We start from the raw sequence: 6,235 nt of genomic DNA, 5'->3' as shown, positions 1-6,235 counted from the left end.
ATTTTATTGTTTTATTGGCTAAATAAATAGAAACCGTCATAGGCAAAAAGTTAACCCAAGTAGAACATCAAGATCATTTTCTTCGATAACACTGTTAAAGTTATTCCTGTCAAAATTATACTCATAATTCAAATTATGGCATCTCACATGCATTACCTTGAATTTCTTATACTTAAAAGCCACTAGCCATTTATTCGCCCAACTCAACAAATAATCCAAATCATTGTGTAAAGCAGTAGCAGTATTCTTACAGCCAACAAAACCCAAAAACTTAATATTATCACCATATTTGAATGCGTTTGACCATTCATTCATCCATGTCATTGATATAAATCTTAACCAGAGTTCGAAATTCACAAAATGTCTAACCGGTTCTTCACAAAAAAATTATGACTGGACATTATCAGGTTTAAGTGGGCCATTCCGAGTACATGTGTATATGTGTTAATTCAATTACATCAACTGCAGTGTAATTTTTTTAAAGAAAGACACAATTGCAAATATGTACATGCATTTATGTTAATATAATTAATTAATAATTAATATAAAATAATTGAAAACAATAGTTTTTGATTATATCACTTTTGGAATGTACATAATATTTATTCAAGTCCAGGCGAACACAAAAAAATAATGTAACTTGGGATTACTATTGAGATGCTGATATTCGTCACACTTCGTTTGGATCGATCCCGCTGTTCATATGTTCCAGGAACATCCTTTGTATTTCAGACGTCATAAGGATTTCTCATACTGTTTAGAAGTAGGCCAGGGACCCCAGAAAACTAGAAAATCAATTTGAGAAAGTGATATTTTCTCGAGAGGCAAAACGTACAAAAATGCATGTTTGGTGATAAGGTAAAACAGATTTGTCTCTTTGCTTGTAGTTTAAGTACAAATCTACCCAATAAGCTATTTTTGCTGTGTCCACTACGAATATGGAAAATCAGATTTAGCGTTTTAAGTATTCAGGCTTAGCCACTGGGAGACAGGATAAAATAGAAACAAATGCCTAAAGTTCTAATCGATCCAAAGAGCCGAATAAACGACGTGAATTTCGGACCTCAGTCCTAGCTGAGCCTTAAGGTACCTCATATGTTACATTAATCCAGTTTGACTGAACCACATTTATAAGAATCCTCTGCTATCTTCTATCCAGACACTTTTCTACCTGGAGAACCAACATCCCACATCCATAAAGAGCAGTTTTTAACGATAAATTAATGTGATTATCTTGTGCGATCTTGTTTTTATATAACAAGCGTTCAGGGTTAGGAATATTGCTTAAAATAGTCATTAGCAAAAACTGATATGATCCTATTTTCATCAGTCATAAGATATGATCAACAGCTGGCCATTTGGTCCTTCAAGGATATCCTTACACTCCTTTCCCCTTTGGCCAAGAAAAAAGTAAAAGTTAAATCCGCCCTATATGTTCCAGAGTATCATCGACTCCCGTCTTAAGCTTTTGCCCTTCGGTACAACGTTAAGTCTACGGGCTTACAACTCTAAAATTCGGGATTCGATTCCCTGCAGTGGACACAGCAGATAGCCTATGTGACTTTGTTCTGAAACAAACAAACTTAAACTCTTAGTATAACATCAAACAGGGACAGCAAGAGATCATTTGAATTAAAGATTAGAATGAACCGTGTTGCAACCAATTTTCGATACCGTTTTCCATATTTACAGGGCAAACTTTTTTGATTTCACAAAGTTTCACCAGGTGGCTCTTACGTGGAATGATTAGAAAAGGAATTATGTATGAAATTGGAGGCGAGGTAAAAGTAAAAAGTTCATATAATGGATAAACAAACAAAGTTCAAACCCCCTTTTACACGTATATGACCCCCAGTGGCACAGCAGTATGTCTGCGGACTTTTACTGCTTCAAACCGGGTTTCAATACCCGTGGTGGGCACAGCACAGATAGACCTTTATATATGGCCCCCCAGAGGTACAGCGGAATGTCTTCATACTTCTTCTAATAGAAACCTGATAGATTGATACTCGTGGTGGGCACAGCACAGATAGACCTTTATATATGGCCCCCCAGAGGCACAGCGGAATGTCTTCATACTTCTTCTAATAGAAATCTGATAGATAGATACTCGTGGTGGGCATAGCACAGACAGCTCTTTGTGTAGCTTTGTGCTTAATAACAACCAACAACAACACAGGTTGAACGAATCTCTAAACATTCCTTTGATTTCTCCAAGGCCAAAATGATCGTTATTTTTACAAACAGACGTAAAATAAAAAAGTTTTACTAATAAAAAATAAATAAATAAACAAAGTATAAAAGCGTTCTACTATATCTATTTTAATTATTCGGTTCTTGGCGTCCCCCTGCGGTAAGATTACGAACTTAGAAGCGTCCCCCTGCGGTAAGATTACGAACTTAGAAGCGTCCCCCTGCGGTAAGATTACGAACTTAGAAGCCGTCCCCCCCCCCCCGCGGTAAGATTACGAACGTAGAAAGCTAAAATCCGGGATTAGCTCTACCTTAAAATAAATACACAAACTTTTCTAGACTTCTCAACGAGCTATTCCATTAATATAATTCGTCTATATAAGTGTTTTTTCAGATTTTATAAAATTGTTGTCAAATGGTATTTTTAATTTCACCATGTTATTTCTAAATAGTACCTTAAAATATATATTGTTACTCTGAAACAAACATTTTGTTTAAATATTATTGTTCGTTATAATCCTTTGATAAATAACCAGTTGGTGAAACATTCTGAAATATAAAAATATTTTATAATATTATAGAAATATTATAAATCCATATAAATCGTGTTGAAAAGGGACCATTTGGTCTTTCAAGGCTGTCCTTCCACGTCGATTCTTGAGAAGGTAAAGCTTTAAATATAGCTTTTACTTTTCAGGAAACTTGTCATTATACTGTTAAACTCTTGTAATATGTTGGCCTTTATCACTGCCGAAGTAACTCATTCCCGTAATTCAATAAATCTCTTAGAAAAATAAAATTGTTCTAACCAAAACTTTCCAAATCTTAAACTTATGTCCTCACATCTTATTATATTTAGATTTCAGCCAAAACCTGTGAACTGACTATAGACAATAATTCTGAACCAATGGCTATAATCAGATAACATTTGGTTATTTTAAATCTAAAGTCAGGGTAACCAGTTTAACAGGAAATGGCACTACCTTAACTATGTATTTTATTCAACTTTTAATCTAAATGTTAGCTAGAGGACGTATGACGTTAAATTAGGCCTAGAATACCTAGAACGTTTGGGAATATAGTGATAGAAGAAATCTGTGAAGTGTCTAGAAACAAGGCTACGTTATAAACACTAGAATTGGCAAGCAATGAGTCACTCAGTTTAACTTAGTGAACTATTTAGTTTTTGTGAAGTATTTGGATCAGTGTTAGATATAATCGCATGTATTCAGTTACTCGGCCCATTAGTCATGAAATTGTACAAGTAAGTTTATTTTTCTGTGTCAGTTATAGTATTACTAACGAGGTTTTTCTGTTTGAAAGTCATTTGCAAAATTATTTAGGCTGAACAAGTCACAACTATTTACACGTGAAAGAAGAAATAAACTACTCTGTTATTGTTACGTGGACTGGACCTGGCCTTATTTTTACCAAATAATTTAAAGAAACTAACCCAACAGAAGAACAACGTTACAGAAACTGGTATCTGAAATGACGTTATTTTCGAGAAAATAAGATATAATCTGGCTCAATTTCGACAACTTAACATGGCAACTTGATCCAGAAAAGAGACTGAAGCTTTACTGAAGATGATGAAATCATTAAAACAAAAGAAAATGGGAAAAATCCCAAGAAGGAATTTGAAGAAACATGATCAGGAGGTTAAAGACAGAAATTTAAGAGAGGAGTTAAAAGAAAGGGATGAAATGTGCAAATAATTAAAATTAAAAATAAATCTGATTGAAGACAAGAATGACGAAGTAACTAGAAATGTATAGAGGGATTATAACAAGAAATTGGTAAATAAAAGAATTAGCAAAGTTCAGAAGGACTTCACTGACAAAAACGAAGAAATAAAAGGGATCATTGAAGTAGAAAATAATATTAAACATCTGGATGAAATATTGGTGAATGCGAATATTAAACCAGACACACTTCTTTGTGCATCTACTCAGGAATTCCAACATGAAACACAATTTAGTTCAAAATAACTAATTTGGTCTATACGAAGTACTACTGATGCTATGACATCTGTTGCTGCAGGACCTTTCTGGACTACTCCAGCCATGACATTACCAAATTAATAAGTTTCTGAATTTAGCTGGCCAGTTCAAGACCAACCACTTGAGAAACCAATGTACTATGGTAAGAAGGTACCATAAGAGTCATACAATGCTCAACTCAAAATCATTTCCAGAGTTAACATGTGTAATAGTGCACAACGAGCTATTTATTTTGCTGCCTAATTAAAAGGATCAGCTTTGACGACATCAAGTCGTCTTCCAGTTGAGATTTATATTGTCTTATCCAATAGGTTTGGAGTGATGCACTAAAAGAAATTATCCAAAATAAATTCTGGAAGATGGTACAGAAGAAAAGACCTTAGCCAAACTTACAGAAGGTGTGGAAAGGCTTGCCCAATTATTTTAACCAGACATTACTGTGAAATTACGGATTAATTGGTATATGTCTAATTATAGACCAGATTACAGACGAAGATATAAAAATTAGGTTGCGGAAAACCGGTGTACATCTTAAATGAAACTCTCCAGTTGGTAATGGCACTTGAATCCATAGAAGTAGCAAATAAACTACTAAAGGCACCTTCTAAAAGTTATGGGATCATCAAATCCTGTAGTATTGAAACATTAACTCCCCTTGACGATAGTCTAGAAGAACTGAAAAAAAAAGTCAATCAAATAGTCAGTTAGAGAGAATAAAGGAAATAGACCACAATATAACAGGAATTTCAAATATAACTTGAAAAACATATTGCAAAAAATTGAATAAATTCTGTGTGGAATTAGAAATTCTCTCATAGAATAGTAGAATGATGAAACTGTTATAATTGGGTTATGAGCATATATATCTTGAATGCCATGGTGCTATCACCCAACCAGCACCACCAAAAATGAGGCTGGGTGATAAACCGTTATGTTCATACATGTGTTGATGCACTATTTTCATCCAATTTGCCACTTGTTTAACAGTTCTTCAACTGCTTTATTTTGGGATACCAACAAGATGCTGTGTGCTCCAGTTTCAAACATAGGTGGCCCCCAGTTTCATGCCATTCTGAAAAATAAATGGATCAATGCTAAACGACAAGCCACAGACAAACATGAAGTGCATTGTACTCTGAAACCATACATGTGTGTCGTTATAATTTCCAAAAGAGTTACTTCTTACAAGGAGATGAAACTGTACATGGTAAGTATAATTTATTTTCAAGATTTATGTAAACTCTAATAACTATTTGTTCGCAGGCCAGCACGAAACATACATAAATCATGCAATATAGAGAGAATTGAAGCATGATTGTATATATGCTTATGTCGTGATAGCCATGTTTGAGTGATTGATAGGCAGTGCACTTAGATTGTTTGCTACTAACAAAGCAAAACACGATAACATTATCATAGTAAAGTTGTTTTTTTCCTTTTCTATAATGTGTATGTCATGCTTTATAGAGTGCAGGACAAGGTATTATATGGTGATGAAACTATTTTTACTAGTTCTTACTACAAAGACCTTTAAAAAAAAACGAACCTCAGGTTCATTTAAGAAGGTAATATATATGATCATGATTAAAAATATATCTTCCTTTATTTCTGGCGAATCAATAAATTTTAAAGAAAGATACTGTACCTTCAATGTTTAAGTGGTCCAAAGAACCAGCTGATGAATCAACCGGTTGGTTTTGAATTTTGCGCGAAGCTATTCGAGGGTTATTTGCTCTAGCCGTTCATAATTTAGCAACGATAAACTAGAAGGACAACAGCTAGTCAACACCACCCACTTCGGAAGGGTTATCCTTTTACCGACGATAGTGGAATTGAAAATCACATTATAATGCTTTCACAGCTGTAAGGGGGAGCATATCCGGTAAAGTGGATTAGAACCCGTGACCAGTAGATTGCGAGTCGAGCACCCTAACCACCAGGCTATGGCAGTATTAAAAAATTCGCAAAAGAAAGCAGAGAAGTCAACAAAGGAAAAGGAGTCAGGACCCTCATTTGAGCCCAATATAGATTCAATGCGT

This window comes from Limulus polyphemus, unplaced genomic scaffold, assembly GCF_000517525.1.
Source record: "Limulus polyphemus unplaced genomic scaffold, Limulus_polyphemus-2.1.2 Scaffold4680, whole genome shotgun sequence".
In the NCBI taxonomy this organism is placed as follows: domain Eukaryota; kingdom Metazoa; phylum Arthropoda; class Merostomata; order Xiphosura; family Limulidae; genus Limulus; species Limulus polyphemus.
This window is presented reverse-complemented; position numbering follows the sequence as displayed.